An 18,797-nucleotide genomic window follows, 5' to 3' on the forward strand; every position below is an offset into this window, starting at 1 on the left:
AGCTCAGTTGTTCTTACAGGCATTGGGAGAGCAGAGATAATTAAAGACAGGGAGAAAATGACAGTACACATTGAGTAATCTAGTTGACCAAACACAAACCCACTTCTTAGGATGGATTTTCAAGATGTTCGTTGTATCCTAAATGCATGCATTTAGTTTTATGTCATAACTGAACTAGAAAGCTAAGGGATACAAAATCATTAGTAGTAACAGACTTTAACTCTGAAGCAAGCAATATTTTCACATTTCTTTAAAAGTTACTGGCACTTTTCTGAACCATTAGCATAGACACCACTGCATTTAACCAAGACCCATGCACTCTAAGCTTAACAAAATCATAAGGAAAACAACAGTAGACATGCTAAAGTGGACAAGGTAAAAATAGCATGGGAAAGTTCACCTCTTCACAAAGAACTAAAGGCAACCGTGAGTGGGATAAATAGTCTTCCAGAAGGGAAAATATACAAACTGGTATCCAATACCAAAGGATCATCCCTGAGAATATAAAGAAATGTCATTATATGGACCAAAATTATTGTATTTAGGAATAAATATGTATAAGTATAAACATATATGTATGTAATAAGTACTAACAAGAGAAGAAGACATGAATGTGAGAAGTAAGCGTATATAGGAGGGTTTGGAGGGAGGATGGGGAATGAGAAACTTATGTAATTATAATATAATCTCAAAATAGATAATTATAAAAACAAATAAGCATATAGCATTGCATTTAAAAAGGAATAAGAATCAAGCTCAGTACATTTGATCTGGGTGTTAATCAATAAGATACACAACATAAGAGATATTTTAACTGAAACGTAAACATCTCCCACATTAGTTTTTTTCAACATATATCTTACAAAATTTGTCCTGTGTGCTTGACAATGGGTAGTGCTCAAATATTCAAGCTCAGATAAATTAGAAAGAAAGAGAGAGCGAGAGAGATACAGAGAGAGACAGACAGAGAGAGACAAGGAGACACAGAGAGAGGCAGAGACAGAGGGAGACAAAGAGAGACAGAGAGACAGAGACAGGGAGACAGAGATACAGAGAGAGACAGAGAGAGACAGAGAGGGACATAGAGACAGAGAGACACAGAGAGAAAGCAAGTAGGAATTGCTTTCAGTTGAGGATTCAAGTGTAGAGGGTAGAGTAGTCCTGGGGTATTTGGAAAGATGGGTAAGAAGGAAAAAGTACATACAAATCACTGGTACAAAGTACAAAATAAACAATGGCTCTGCGTGCCCTCAATATAACACACTTTAACTCTATCCTTCATAGTACCTGCTCATTTACACTTGGGTCCTATATGGAATCGTCCTATTGGTGGTTCTCCTGTCGAATCAGAATTTGTGCTACAAAATACAGAACTAAACGATGCATATATATATATATATATATATATACATACATGCATGCATCTATACATCAGTACATGCATACATAAAGATAGTTAAACTAAGGAGATAAAATACTGATGTAGAATTTTAGAGACCCTTTCATAAACATATCCCATGGAACCAGGCCAGAGCAAGCTAGATTTGATACGTTCACTGCTAAGAAGCAAAGAAAGATTTGCAATTACTTTAGATTTTGATAACTCCCCAATCTCATTTCTAGATGCAGTGGAATGTAACTGTGTTTTGGGCTCTCACCCTCTACCCCTTCAATAAACCCCCTGCTTTTAAACAAGCTTGAGTTGGTTCCTATTCCTCTAGGTCATATAGTCCTGAACAAGATATTATAAGCTAGGTCTGTGAAAAAGGATAGTTTCTGGTCAGAATAAGAGAAACATAATCAAAACATTGTCTCTACAACACAATTTAGCTCACATTTGAGTAATAGATTGAGCAAAGTCAAAAGATAAATTAAGACACTGAATAAGCAATGGCATGGTAAAGTAAAGTGGTTACAGCAGGGGAGAAAAACATTCCTAAAACCAGAATTACTTGAGCATGAAGCTGCTTTGACAGCAACGTTAGAAGAGGACAAATGAAGAATCCTGTATGAAATGATGCAATAAGACTGCTAGAAAAATGAGCCACTTTTTGTTATCAATTTAGGAATTGGTTCATATTTGAATTATATGCGAAGACCATTACAGAGTCTGCATACAAAGTTTTCAGCAAAATCAGAGAATTTGACAAATGCCTACATAATAGATGGAATAAGAAATACAGTAGATTAGTTAGGAAAACATTTCCTAGTTTAAGGAAGTTAATGACATAAGCTTTCTTTTTTAAAGATATTTATAAAATTTAATTTTTACAGAAAACCCAAAATAATTGACTCAATAAGTCCAGTTCTAGCATGCAGCAAACCGTCATTTAATATGTTTATCTTAACATAGATTCATATTTTATTTTCACTTCTACGATTCCCATAAGAAGCTTGCAATAGTAATAGAGGTAAGTATTTTGATAGAGGTACTTCAAATAGCCCTATAATACATCTCTTGACAAAATGTTTACAATATTTCATCTTTCAATATGAAATAACTATCTAACTCTAGTTTTTGTTGTTTTTATCACATTATACCCTTTTAAATTTAATTTGTTTTAGGTTTTCACATATGAGTACTGCGTTTTCTTTGCTCTATAATTCTGTTCCTCTCACTCCTTCTCAATTATGACCTCTTTTAAAATTATTGGTGTGTGTGTGTGTGTGTGTGTGTGTGTGTGTGTGTGTGTGTGTGTGTGTGTATCCTAGTCAATCCATTAAGTGTTGCTCAGATATGATGTAAATGTTTAGGGATGGTCCCTTGGGATTAGATAACAAACAGGGGCCTTATCCCTAGGGAAGAATGATGATCTCTGTCTGTCTGTCTGTCTGTGTCTCTTTGTCTCTTTGTCTCTCTGTCTCTCTTCTCTCTCTCTCTCTCTCTCTCTCTCTTTCTCTCTCTCTCTCTCTCTCTCTCTCTCTCTCTCTCTCTCTCTCTCTCTCTCTCTCTCTCTCTCTCTCTCCCTGTGTGTGTGTGTACATGTGCACATATTCATTAATTGCCTGTTTCTCTGGAAATGATCCCAGGACATTATTAAAGTCATAGGTAATTGTAAAGTTTTGTTTGTTTTCAACAGTGAACATATTTAGGTTTCTGGCTTTTATCAATAACCTTATCCATCTTGGTATGCCAACAAATACGTGTTTAAGTGACTGATACTTTTAGATTTTATGTGTGCAACTTTTTCTGTCATATATAGATGTTAACTTAGAGCATACATTCTGGTGTTCCTGTCTTAGAATCTTTTCATTTATTTCTTTCTAGGTTCTTGTTTTCAGTTGTTATGTCATAGCTGTACCAACTGGAAATTTGGTATCTTACCGATTTTTGCTACATGATGACCATTTATGTCTTTCTGTAATGGTTTGCATCTGCCGTAAATATAAAGCTTACTTGATGTGGGTAAAAGCTACACTTTATGGTACAAAGAGAAGTAGTTAGAAATTATACTGGTTAAGAGAAGTGGTCGTAGAAGATTCTTCTCTAGGATTCATGATCTCACTAACCCAGGAAAGTTGACTTAGTTTGCAATGTAAGGCATGAATTCTCTACCACTGAGTTCTATCTAGAAAGGGTTATCTAGCTGTTAGATGACCAACAGCTGTTTGCTCTCATATATAAGTGGCACTATTCCTCCATTGATAATGGACTTGGTAGGACTATTGCTTGTTTTCCTCTCTTAGAAGCTTTTAAATCCCTTTTAGAATCTATGAAAGCTAGCTCTCAATGAAGCAGCTTCTGATAAGTTATAGCTTAATGTCTAAAAGTCCTTTTTCTGAAGTATATGTTTTCATAAAGACTAGAGCTGTAATTTCAAGTTCTGGGAGGTCAGCAAAAACAATGGCAATGGCCTAAGTTATGTTGGGAGTGTTCTTGGATTTGCATGATGTACAACTTGAAGGAGCATTTCCCATACTTAGCAGTAAGACTTTTGATTGACAACTCACCTTTTGGAAAGAATTATCACTTCAATTAAATATGTAATTTATGTATTCTCTGTGTGTATATACTGTATATTTGTGTATACAGGCACACAAATATTATGTATTTATTTTGAAATAAATATAAAATACCTCTCTATGGCTTTTCAAATTTACTTAATTTTATTCACCTCTCCTCTCACCCTCATCCTCAGTCTTTGCCCTCTTGCTACCTTCTGGGTTAAATCCGCACCCCATTCTTACAGTTTCTCCCTTCATAGAACAGTAGGCTGTGTCCTACTGCAACCCTCTCTAGTGTTCCTTTTCTCCCTACTCATTGTCCCTTTGTAATTTCCTCACTTACCAGTGACACCGGGTTCTGTATTCACATCTAAATGTCCCCAGGTAGAATCTACAAATCTGAGTTAGTACATGGCATTTGTTTTTCTGAGTCTTGGTTACCTCACTCAGTATAATATGGCCATTTATTTACCTGTAAATTTTATGATTTCTTTTTCTTAATGGCTGAATAAATTTATTGTACCATTTATACTTAGATGCACATCTAGGCTATTTTCAGGTATTCTCTATTGTGAATATGGGACATGAACAGGTACCTATTGAAGAGAATATCAAGTCATTTGGGCATATATCAAGGATTATTCATTTGGGCATATATCAAGGATTATGTATAGATCTATTTTTAGTATTTTGAAAGTTCTCCATGCTGATGTCCATAATAGATATAATTGTTGGCTATTCTACCAACAATTAATGAGGGTGCTATGTGTAAATATAGTAATTGTTTAAGAAAAATCTTAGTTATATATATATATATATATATATATATATATATTACAAAGTATACTCTATAACTAACAGCCATAGACCCTGTCTTCCTTTTTTTACTGCCATTACAAACAACTTGACAAAGGGATCTTATAAATGAAAACATTTTACTTTGTGCATTCTTAGAGCTTCAGGGGTGACCCATGATAATCAATTATGGGAAGAAACATGGCATGCAGGCATGGCATTACAGTAGAGCTGAGAACCTACATCATTTTGCTGTGGGCAGGGGTGGGGTGGGATGAAACAGATTTTCTCTGAGTAGCCCTGACATTCCTAAAACTTTCTCTGTAGGTCAAACCCAGTTGGCCTTGAACTCACAGAGATCCACCTGCCTCTGACTCCCAAGTGCTGAGATTAAAGGCTTGTGCTGCTATGACTGAGATTACTGTGTGGCTTTGATGTTTCAAATGATGCACATACTTCTATCAAGCCACACCTACTCCATCTCCAAACAGTCCTATAAATTAGGGACCACACATTCAAGTATAGCAGCCTATGGTGCCATTTTCTTTCAAATCATCTAACAACAACAAAAAGCAAAATCAAAACATACTTTCTTGTTGGTCAATGGAGTCCAAGAGATTCCTCAAAAACAGACTATAGCTGTTGACATTGTTTACCTCCCAGACTTTGAAGGTAAATCACTATTAATGGGGATTAGATGCATATTTGCAATGAGCTTGGAAGACTTGAGTTGGATCTGACCTGAGGACTTCCTCTATAAGAATGAGCTCCTTGAAGTTTTTATGTAAGTGACCAATGGAAGGGGAAAAATTCAATTATCTTGTAACACGAAAGAAGTACAACATGGCAAGATACTTTTTAGATGCATTACAGATAGATGTACCTTGGGAGGAGGTAGCAGCTGTGTAATTGGATTTGATGCCTATACAGAACAAAGGATTCATTCCTGGTACTGATAATGTAGCAAACTATCCTGAGGTAGTGAAATTATGGAACTTAGAGAAGAACATACTACTGCACTTTATTAAGCCAGGAAATTTTCCAACTGCATTCTAAATATTTATCCTTATATCTACAAATCAGGGTGGCTTTCATCCATTATTAGAAAGACTTCTATTCCTTTAGACAGGAGCAATTCTAGGTTAAAAATTTGACGATGAGTGGGTGACCCCATCCCCCAACGCAGAGCCTTGCCTCACCTCTGGATATGGTTTCTATAGGTTCTCTCTCCCTCTCGTTGAACATTTTAGTGAATCTCATCCCCGTTGGGTCCTGGGAGCCTCTTACTTTCTCGGCACCTGGGAATTTCTGATGGCTACCTCCAGATCCCCATCCCCCATTGCTAGACAACTCTGTTCAATTTCCTGACCCTCTGTATATTATCCCCGTCTTCTCCCATACCTGATCCTGCCCCCTTTCCCCTCTCCCTTCCTCTATTCCTCCAAACTACTTCTAACCCTCTATCCCCTGTGAGTATTTTGCTCCCCCTCTTAAAGGGAACTAAAGCACCCACACTTTGGTCTTCCTTCTTCTTGAGCTTTATATGGTCTGTGAGTTGTATCATGGGTATTCTGAGATTTTTGCCTAATGTCCACTTATTAGTAAGTACATACCATGTGTATTCTTTTGTGATTGGGTTACCTCACTCAGGATGATATTTTCTAGTTCTATCTATTTGCCTAAGAATTTCATGAAGTCTTTGTTTTTAATACCTGAATAGCACACAGTTGTGTAAATGCACCATATTTTCTATATCCTTTCCTCTGTTGAGGGACATCTGAATTCTTTCCAGCTTCTGGCTATTATAAATAAGGCTGCTATGAACATAGTGGAGCATGTGTCCTTGTTTTATGTTGGAGCAGATACCAAATCCAGACACTATTGCGGTTGCCAAGAAGTGCTTGCTGATAGGAGCCTGATACAGCTGTTTCCTGAGAGGCTTCTCCAGAGACTGACAAATACAGATGCAGATGCTTGCAGTCAACCATTGAACTGAGTACAGGGACTGCAATGGAGGAGTTATGGAAAGAACTGAAGGAGCTGAAGGGGTGTGCAACACCATAGGAAGAACAACTGTATCAACTAACTAGACACCCTAGAGTTCCCAGGGACTAAACCACCAAACAAATAGTACACATAGAAGAACCCATTGCATAGCTGCAAATGTAGCAGAGGATTACCTTATCTGGCATCAGTGGAAAGAGATACCCTTGGTTTTGTGAAGGCTCAATGCCCCAGTGTAGGAGAATGCCAGCATGGTGAGGTGGGAGTGGGTGGGTGGGGGAGCACCCTCATGGAATCAGAGGGAAGAGTTGGGATAGGTGGTTTGCAGAGGGGAAACTGGGAAAGGGGATAACATTTGAAACATAAATAAATAAAATATTCAATAAAAAAGAAAGGCTTCTTTTTACAGAGTACAGATTCCATTACAAAAAATCAAAACTGGTGAAATGAAGAGAACAACTGATTGTGGAACTCAAAGTCACAATGGATGCATTTACAAAAGAAGCCCAAAGATGAGGGCTCAGGGAACATTCTGGATGGTGGGTGAATAATCAGGATAAAAAATTGGAAAATCTAGAGGGACAGGAAGTCTGCTGGAGAACTATGTCTCCATGAAATGATTGGGAAGGTATATCGAATTATATAGTACTTCAAAATATGGCTGCCTGAATATAACCTGAAAAATGACAATATCAATAGACAAGATGTAGAATATACACACTAAAGTGGGAATCTCATCTGGCTCTACATTGAGACAAAAAGCTATTAGCTACTAATGATTCCTGAGAGTGATGTATAAAACCGAAATTGTCTGAAATCATGTAATTGCAAGCAATACTAAATGTAATCAGAAGGGGTTGTATTTATATATCTATACATATACATAGACACACACACATATGAAATCATGAAGAGTTAAAGAAAAAGAACTCATTAATTTGAGAAGCAAGAAGGTAATAATGGGAGGAAAGGGAAATGATGTGTTTATATTTTAATTTTTAAAAATTCCAGACAAAACAAAAATCTCTCAGATAGAATTATTTTAAAATAGCATAAGTTCACTATAATACAAGCAAAGATATACTTGAAATTACTGAGAAGATAGAAAGCCAAGAATTTATATTACAAAAAAGAAATACATATTTTAAAATCCATATGAATACACATTTTTCTTTACTCTTTTATTATTTTATTTGTTATTGAATATTTTATGTATTTACATTTCAATTGTTAGACCCTTTCCAGGTACCTGCTCAACCATTCCATTTCCCCCTGCTTCTATGAGGGTGCTCCCCTCCCACCCACCCCCTCCTACCTCACTACCCTGACATTTCCCTACCTGGGGAAATGGAGCCTTCAGAGGACCAAGGCTTCTCCTCCTATTGATGCCAGACAATGCCATCAACTACTATATATGCTGCTGGAGGCAATGGTCCCATGATGTATACTCTTTGGTTGGTGGTTTAGTCCCTGAGTGCTCTGGGGGGTCTGGTTGGTTGATATTTGTGTTCTTACTATGGGGTTGCAAACCCCTTCAACTACCTCAGCTCTTTCTCTACCTCCTCCACTGGGGTCTCTGTTCTCAGTACAATGGTTTTCTGTGAGCATCCTTCTCTGTATTTGTCAGGTTCTGTGAAAGCCTCTCAGGAGACAGCTATATTAGGCTCCTGCCAGCAAGTTCTTCTTGGCATCCACAATAGTGTCTGGGTTTGGTGACTGCATGTCGGATGGATCCCCATGTTTGGCAGTCTCTGGATGGCCTTTCCTGCAGTCTTTTCTCCACACTTTGACTCAGTATTTTCTTCTGTATTTTGTCTTCCCTTCTAAGAAGTACTGAAGCATCCACATTTGTTCTTTCTTCTTGAGCTTCATGCAGTCTATGAATTGTATCTTGGGTATTCTGAGTTTTGGGGCTAATATCCACTTTTTAGTGAGTGAATATAATGTGCGTTCTTTTGTGATTGGGTTACCTCACTCAGAGTGATATTTTCTAGTTCCATCCATTTGTCTATGAATTTCATGAAGTCTTTGCTTTTTAATATCTGAGTTGTACTTCGTTGAGTAAATGCACCATATTTTCTGTGTCCATTCCTCTGTTGAAGGACATCTGGCTGCTGTTTCCATTTTATATGTTGTAGCAACTTTTGGATGTATTCCTAGACATGATATAGCTGCGATTTTACTATTTCCAATTTTCTTAAGAACCACCAGATTGATATCCAAAGTGGTTGTCCCAGCTTGCACTCCCATCAGCAATGGAGGAGTGGTCCTCTCTCTCCACATCCTCGCCAGCATCTGCTGTCACACGAGTTTTCCATCTTATCCATTCCAACTGATGTGAGGTGGATTCTCAGGATTGTTTTGAATTGCTATTACCTGATGACTAAGGAGGTTGAACATTTCTTTTGGTGCTTCATAGCCATTTGATATTCCTACTTGAGAATTCTTTGCTTAGCTCTGTATACCATTTTTAATAGGGTTATTTGATTCTCTGTAATCTACCTTCTACAGTTCTTTGTACATATTGGATATTAGCCCTCTACTTAAAGCAATCCCACTAAAATCAGGGACTAGATAAAGCTGCCCACTCTCTCACTACCTATTCAATATAATACTCAAAGTCCTAACCAGAGCAATTAGACAAAAAAGGAGGTCAGATGAATATAATTTGGAAAGGAAGAATTCAAAATATCACTTGTTACAGATGAAATGATAGCATAGTTAAGTGACCCCAAAAATTCTCCCAGAGAATGCCTACACCTGCTAAACAACTTCAGCAAAGTGACTGGATATAAAATTAACTCAATCAGTAGCCTTCCTCTACTCAAAGGATAAACAGGCTGAGAGAAATTAGAGAAACAACTCCCTTCACAATAGGCAAAAACAACATAAAATAACTTGGTGTGATTTTAACCAAGCAAGTGAAAGGTCTGTATGACAGGAACTTCAAGTCTCTGAAAAAAGAAATTGAAAAAGACCTCAGAAGATGGAAAGACCTCCCATACTCATGGATTAGCAGGATTAATATCATAAAAGTAGTCATCATGTGCAAAGCAATCTACAGATTCAATGCAATCTTCATCAAATTCCAAGTCAATTCTTCATAGAATTAGAACAAGCAATTTGTATATTCATTTAGAAAAGCAAAAATACCCAGGATAGCAAAAACTATTCTCAACAATAAAAGAACTTCTGGGGGAATCACCATCCCTGACCTCAAGATGTATTACAGAGCAAGAGTGATAAAAACTGTATGGCATTGGTACAGAGACAGGCAGTTAAGTTAATGGAATAGAATTTAAGACCCAGAAATAAACCCACACACCTATGGTCCATTGATCTTTGACAAAGAAGCTAAAATCACCCAATGGGGAAAAGACAGCATTTTCAACAAATTGTGCTATTTCAACTGGTGGTCATCATGTAGAAGAATTCAAATTGATTCATTCTTATCTACTTGTACAAAGCTCAAGTCCAAGTGGATCAAGGACCTTCACATAAAACCAGATACCCTGTAACTAGTAGAAGAAAAAGTAGGGAACAGCCTCAAACACATGGGCATAGGGGAAATTTTCCTAAATAGAACACCAATGGCTTATGCTCTAAGATCAACAGTAGTCAAATGGGACCTCATAAAATTGAAAAGCTTCTTTAAGGCAAACAACACTGTCAATAGGACAAAATGACAACCAACAAATATGGAAAAGATTTTTTTTAATCTTTTACCGAGTGGGGCAACCAATAAAAAGAAGACACAACTGTCGATTGGTTTTACTCCTCTGCAGTTCATAGCTCCTAATCTTCAGGTGTGAACACTCAACATGTAGCATTCAGTAAAAAACAAAATATCCATAGAGTGTGGGTGGGCTTGAGAAGGAAAATGCAGCATATATGTGATGTGAAATGCAACACAGGAAAATGGATGGGGAGGAAAGAGGAGGTCAAAACATACTGACAAGGAGAGCTGTTGCACATATAATACTAGTTATTTCCTAAAGTCTCAAGGATACACTCTACTGGAAAGCCTGCTTCCTGTAATCTAGCTTCTATGGCACCACAAATTATTAGGAAAACTACTAAAGTAATGAAACAATTAATAAGCAAATACATCTTTGTAAATTAAGGAAAACTCTAGATAGATGTAATAGAACAATGAATATGACAAAAGAAAGGGTGAGTTAGCTTTAGAACATGAATGAAAATTACTTGATCCCACACAATTAGAAATACAAATAAACATTGACTGTATTGAATACCAAATGGATGGTATAGTCAGACAATTGAATAATATGTAGAGATGGAAAATACAGATACATAAGCACAATAGAATAATTTTGCAAACAGAATACTTAACGAAAGAAAATATACTAAACAGTAAGTACATGTATTTTATTATGTTAATTCAAGAATATGCTAATATTTAATTAATATCACAGAAAGAACTCTTTTCTTTAGTGCTGGTTTCAGTATAAACAGCTTTACTGATTCAGTGTAAATTCTAGAAACAACTTCACTATTCTCTCTGGTGAAGTCCAATACAGATAAGAGGTCACTACTCCTTACCACCAATCCTGACCAACCGTCTGTCAGTCTGGCTGTCACTGTTGGCCATGATGTGGCAAAGTAAGGACAAGAGGTAAGTATATGTTACTGTCAAGTCTGACCCAACTTTACCAGTCTGGATGTGACAGTTCTGGGGGATGGTGGGACAAAATACAGACCAGAGACTGGATCAGGATGGGGAAAAGTGAGGACACTATATCTTATAGCCATCTGTTAATCTTGATGCAAACTAAAAGTAATTAATTCACCTTTAAATCTTTAAACAAATTCAAAAGAACATAAATGATTTATGATATGAAAATTACAGAAGTTGAAATCATTACACACACACACACACACACACACTTTGGGTTGTTATTACAGAAAACAACTATTTCTTCTCACTTTTTTAGTATGCATAGATAATAGCCCTTTAGATTCAAACCATGACACATTTGCATTACTGTGAACCATAAAATTGTGACTGTCTCTGTATGTTTTGTCTACACATGTATAGAATGAATGCCATTTGATTATCAGATCACTTCATGAGGCACTGCTGAAACTCATTTTAGGATCCATTTATAACGCATTTCTAAAGCAAATTATATCTGTTTTATGTATTTTTGTGTCAAACAAATCAAATAAAATTTTAAAGTAAAGGTAAGAGATTGTGCTACTTGGTATTAGGACTTAGACATGAGCTACTGTGCAGTACTTAGATATTCTAAAATGATATCTGTGCATTTGTTGTTTTTTCTAGGGGTAGAAGAGGAAGAAGGGGGTTACAAACAGATCTCCTGAAGTAATAATACTGACAGAAGGTATTATGTAAGCTGCTGACAGCATAGTACATGTTGTCACTGCTCCTAACAATCTGAAAACCCTGCTAACAACAACACTTACCTGTCAGAAAAAAAGAGCATATTGGTTCAATATTGGTGTAACTTAAGTTATGTTTGCAATAAACCATTCTCTGAGTATATTTGAAGCTTTTCCACAGGTATGAAACTGTTTTTGCTACTGTAAACTCAGAAAATCGTGACTTTGAAAATCTTATGTCCTCAATAGGAATTTAAAACCATTATGTAGCTAAATTTACAAAGCTCCAAACTCCCTCCTAAGTACTTATGTGTGCATCTATACACAAATCCTACTATCAACCTCAACTAAATAAACTTTTATTTGCAACAAGTAGCACTGAATGTAGGGGCTCAGGGCTGCTCAACCTGCTGAGAGCAGGTGATGACTGAAGGCTCAGCCCTAAGTAGAACCCTTAACTTCTAGAGCTCTGGGAATAGCTACAGTCATCCTCTTAGGGCCTAAGCACAACCAGGCTTGCCATTGGTTAATCATGGATTATAAAGGCCTACATCTAAGTTTGAATTCCACTTCTATTTCTGTGATATTATTATATATATTTATATAGAGAGATAGATAGATTAAAAATATTGAGAGAAGCACACCCTGCCAAAAACATTTGTATGATATGTTATGCAGAAGGGAAAATGAGACAAACAAGATATTTATTGAAAAGTTTAAAACTTCTTCATTCTACAACTTAATAGAGATTACATGAGGTTTAGTCTCTATGGAAAGTTGTAACACATATGATATCTGACTAATTATCCTCCTCCAACTCTAGGAAAGCTATCCAAAGAATAATTTCAAATTTGTAATACTTGTCTAATACATGAGAACTCTTCCTTTATGTAAATGATATACACATTCATACCAGGTAATACTGATATCTAAGAACTATTCTTCTAGTCATAACAATATGTTGAGAGTTTAAAGTGTCGAGGGTCTGTTGTCAGGGACAGCAATAATCTCTGTCTATTAACTGAAGTCTCAGTGTGCTTCCTCTTGGTCTCTGATAGTAAGAAGGGTGTTCGGAGAGATTTTAAGGGAAATCTATTATGGATCTATTCAGCATAAATTTGTAAAGTTTTCCACATAAACATATTCATTAATAGACCACAGTCTTTTTAAATTTGAACTACAAATCACTTAGATAAATCTATTAAATGGAATGTGAGTTACTAATCTAAGTGTAGTGTACTACACACACTAGAAACACAAAGGCAATAGATACGAGATAAATGGATAACTGACGAAATAGTATTTTAAGTACATTATAAAAGGTTAGTACATTTCTCCTCCAGTCCAGGTAAGGCGAGATTCTATCAAATGTGGGATAGAGATTGAATAGTTTCATTTTTATCATCAAAGGCATGGCTGTGGCCATTTCACATAGATACTGTTATAAAATATGAACCATAGAAAAGTGTTCAGAGAGTTCTAATTTCATTGAATTCACATCACAGACAAAAGAAAAGTCCACTGAAAAACAAACCCTGTACTGACTGATTTGCTAGTATAGATTTTTTTCCTAGTTGCTATATGGAAATCTGTTCGTTAATATTTATCTCTGAACCATGTGTATAAGATATTTTCTCAGCTTTTTACATTTCAGTTAGCATATGATGAATAAAACATTTTCCCTATCTTCAGTTTTATCCCGCACTGTACCTCTAATAGGATAACTAATTTGAATTTTCTTCTTAAGTCAAGGCTCTCTTTTCATGATTTAAAATCCCTTACACTTTGCTTAATAATTTCCAGTCCTTTCATGTTTTAAGTATACTTTATCCTGCTCTTCATTTTGCTTGCTCCTTAGACTTATGAAGAACATGAGTCTTATCCCATATTTTAATAAGAACTTCTCTTATGAGTATTTTTATTTAAAAAAAAAGTAACTTTAACTTGGTAGCCTAAAATCTATCTACTATATAGCAAAATTTAAAAAAAAAATACTTAAGGTAGCTTAAATAAAATCAACTATACACACACTTTACAAGAACAGCTATCAATTATGTGTAATGCTTCAATAATTTATAGAAAATATATTGGTCTTCCAGAACCTGAACTATTTATTAGGTCCATTTTTCATATTTGAAGGTTTTTAATGATGTCATTTTGTTGTTGCTCTCAACTTGGTAGTATCTTTCTTTATCTACATTTTAATTAGGTAAGCCATGATTGTCAAGAAGCTTTCTTTTAATGGTCTTTTCATAGAGTAGGCTGCACATTGCAGTTTAAGGTCACTGTCTTGCTCTTCTTTACCATGTATAGGAGAACGTTGTTACCTATGATTATTGGCCTGTAATTCATTTGAAATATTTTATTCAGGCACAATTACATTTTCTAACTATAGCAACTATTAATAAACTTATTTCTAGAATTCAAGTTATAAAACATGACTCAGACACTGGGGATATAGGGAAGGCTCTGCCATATCTGTGAGTAGAAAGTGACAGGAACTGTAGGAGTTCCTTCAGGATAGGGTAGGAAAAGAATGACAAAATTCCAGTTAGAAACATATCCTTTTCAATACATATCACTTTTACAAAATATGTGAAATCCTGACAATCCCTCCCTGGTTATTATCATATTAAACTACAGAAAGCTCCAGACATGGGGTGCATAATATAGAGGAGAGCTTTCCAAAACAGGAGACTGAGGGGGAAGCTTGGTTCATGCTTTTCCCAAGACTAAGGATGAGGTTGAGAATATGGCAGAGAGGTGGAAAGGCAGAGGAAGGGGCAGAGAAACCTGGTAGAAAATACTGCCTAAACATGGACTGTGTTCAGCTGAGAAGTAGGTCGAGGCTGTCAGTTCATAAACCACTGGCAAACATACTTCAAACAACTACATTCATGCAGCCTTAGTTCATAGTCCATCCAATAAGACTCTATTTCAATCCATTCTAAATAACTCATATTTTTTTTCAAAGTTAACAATTTTCAGGCAAAATCGGCAAAGATTTTCATTTGTGTTGTTTTCCCTCTGCTATCACTAACATTTGTAATTTGTTCAGTTACTTGTGTTTGCTCTTATATGTTTGATATAAAATTCCCTCTCCTTGTGTTAAAATGAAGGTCATTTTCTCTTGCTTCCCAATGTACTTTCCATGGCAACTCGCCCATATACTTCACATCAGTTTCAAGAATTCACTTGACCAGTTGGTGTCTTTCTAGTGTTGTTCACACCTGAACTCTCAAAATACTGAATACCACAGGGTACTTCTATGCTTGCTTTTAACCTGAAGAAATTAAATACAATCATCTGTTATTGGCTAAGATAATATTTATTATAAGACATTCATTTCAAGTAGAAATTTGGTAAGTACATTTTTTATTTAACTTTAACCTTTTTATTATCACATGGTAAATATTTTCATGCAGCTCTCAAATCATCGGGAAAAAAAAAAAAAAAACCTTTCCAAATGAGTCAAGGCTGAACCTTTTCTTTGGAGAACTGTGAGTTTAGATAAACCATTCTTGGTTAAGTAGACATTTTTAATTTTTTTAATTATTTGAATGGGATTGTAATTTCAATAGTTGAACTTGATAATTATCTGTTAGTTAGAATTGGTATGTTTTTATCCTCCTAAACTTTGTTCTAAATTGTTTTCTCAATTTTTCTATAAGTGAGTCATATCTTCTGGTAAATTCCTTAGTTTCTTTTTTATTTTTACAGTTTTTTTTGTGGAAGTCTTTAGTAGCCATGTGAATAGAGCCAAATAATGAATGATTCAGAGAAATTGAGGGGTTCAGCTCCTATTTTGTTAAGTGCAGCTCACATGGATATGTGTTACAGCTAACTACCTAAAATAGAATAAATTTCCAGGGGCTTGTCCTTAAGGAGAACTGATTCTCCCTAACTCAGAAACCCTTAAATACAAATACCAAGAGCTATTGTTTTAGGAATAAGACCTTGTGAGGTTTCCCTTATTCATGTTGCTATGTCAATTAGTGTTGTCACTGTGCAGATTTTGATGGGTGCAGTTAATCTCTCACATAGAGATGCAGAGTCTAACAGCAAAATCTTGGTTCACTGGCTCCTCCAATCTTTCTTCTCTCTTTTCCAAAATGCATTTGTTGTGGATGAACCCCTATTTGTTTCTATTAACTTGTAGAGCATATAAAATGGCTTCTTGATATAATATGCCATAATCTCTCTCTCTCTCTCTCTCTCTCTCTCTCTCTCTCTCTCTCTCTCTCTCTCTCTGTGTGTGTGTGTGTGTGTGTGTGTGTGTGCGCGCGCGCGCGCGTGCACACACATACCGGCCTGTGTTGATAATGGAAAAGAAAGAATCATCCAATTCTATGTAAATAGTCCCATTAGGAAGTTCTTAGAAAGAACATGTAACTTCTAAATCAGATTATTCCCAAACCTCTGGTAAAGCAATAGGCAATGGCATCTTTTGCTTTGAATAAAAGTTAAAAAAAATTAATTACTTCAAGAGTTTGTTTTACTTACTAATTGCACCTGTATCTTTGTATTTCACTTATTAGAGTCTCCTTAGGTTTTTCTTTTTATAATAATGTTTACATCATTATTTAAATGGTTTGATAATTCTCATAAAATTCTCAAATGTTAACTTGGTCAATAATAGGTAGTTGATGTTACTATTAACCAAGGCAGTAAAGACGATATATTTCATAAGCATTCACCTAATTTTTATTCTGGTGGTGTTTTAGTTCAAGTAATAGTTACTATGTGTACTAATACATACAGACAGTATTTTCCATATTATGTTCTATCTATTTGCAGCCAGGATGTTGGCCTGGAAACCAGGAAAGGGAATAACAATTTTAATGTAAATAAGAAATACACAATTTAATAAAGATGGAGAAAAAATACTCTCCCATTTTAAAAGGCTACATTCATTAACTTTTGTTAATCTCCATTTATATTTTTAATATATCTTATTATTACAGTACACACATGTGCACACACATACATACACACACACACACACACACACACACACACACACACACACACTGGATTAGACTTTGAATGGAGGTAGAAAATAAGAAGCACAGAGACAGTTAGAAAAAGAGAAGACTCTGGTGAATCTGGAGAGAATAGAATGAGAAGTCAAAAAGAGGAAAGAAAATTTCTGAAGGGCATCAAAAAGACAGCTATTCATAATGATAATTCTATGGTACTCACCACTCTATTCAAAGTCATGCTGACCTCCTTAGAACCTCATAGGTATTGCCATTCTCCTAGAGAGCATTTCTTGCTAATCTTTGAAGCAAAAACATAGTAGGGGTATTCTAAAGGTAATTGTATATACTTGGTTAATTGTGCATATTGATATGTTATTCTGTATCCCTGTGTAGCTCAAACCAACAAACAAGTAAGTTAAAGCCAAGCAGAGTTCTATTCGGCCTTGTACACAGGGACTTCCTCTGTGCGTCTTGAACTTATAAACATCTGCCTGACTCTGCCTCCTGACTGTTGGGATTCAAGGCCATTGCCCTGCTTTGTACTTGTGTTTACTTATGGGACGAACAGATAGAATTTTGCAAACCTTACATTTTATCTGGGACAGATGACATATTTCAAGACCAAGTGTCCTTTCTCCACGTTCTTTTCACTTATTACTCTCCCTACTAAGCATTTGCTAGTGGGAGTTTCCATGAAATTTACAATTAGTATGATATTGATATATCTTTGAGACAAAAATACAGTTATAAAGAACAATGCTGCATTTAAAGCTGATTTCATAAATAGACAAAAGACCTGGGAACTGTTTTAACTGCAAATTTAACTTTTAATTTACTTTAACTTTTAATTTACATTGTTTATCCATATTGTACTGAATTCCATACAATTTTCTTTTTGATTAAAATGGTGGGTTTTTATTATATTTCTGAGGTGTAGACCGGGGACTGTCTTATGTGTAGTGCATTTTTTTAATAATCTTAAAATTTGAAATGTCTTCTGACCCTGATAAGTTCAAATTGTATTCTCATCAGGCCTGGACACATAATTCTGTAGCATGCTAATGCTGATCATTAGCTAACCAGACAAGAATCCTCAATGGTGTCAAGTTTCAATCATTTCTTCATTGTATTTCTGTTCTACTCAGTCCATAATTGGTAGTATATCATCAAAACATAAGGCAAAATCTTTTGCCAAATACAGTATAACATGAACTTGAAGAAGAGTAGGAACATTTGGGGCAGAGAGGGAGAAAATCAAAGGAAAATGTTGTATTTGATTACAATATCAAAAGAAAGAAAGAAAGGAGAAAGGAAGGGAGGAGAAAGGAAGAAAGGAGAAAGGAAAGAAGGAAGGAGGAAGAAAGAAAGGAGGGAGGGAGGAAGGAAGGAAGGAAGGAAGGAAGGAAGGAAGGAAGGAAGGAAGAAAGGAAAGGAGGAAGGAGAGACAGAGAAAGTAGGGGGAAAATAATCAGTCCCAAATCCAGGGACTTTCCCTAGAAAAAAAAAATTTTTTTTTTTGGTTCTTTTTTTCGGAGCTGGGGACTGAACCCAGGGCCTTGTGCTTCCTAGGCAAGCGCTCTACCACTGAGCTAAATCCCCAACCCCTCCCTAGAAAATTCTTATCCATTCTTTATATTTATTGGATTTTTTATTTACATTTCAAATGTTATCCCCTTTCCAGGTTTCCCATTTGTAAACCTCCTATTC

This window comes from Rattus norvegicus, chromosome 6 (genome assembly GCF_021556685.1).
Source record: "Rattus norvegicus strain SHRSP/BbbUtx chromosome 6, alternate assembly SHRSP_T2T, whole genome shotgun sequence".
In the NCBI taxonomy this organism is placed as follows: Eukaryota; Metazoa; Chordata; class Mammalia; order Rodentia; family Muridae; genus Rattus; species Rattus norvegicus.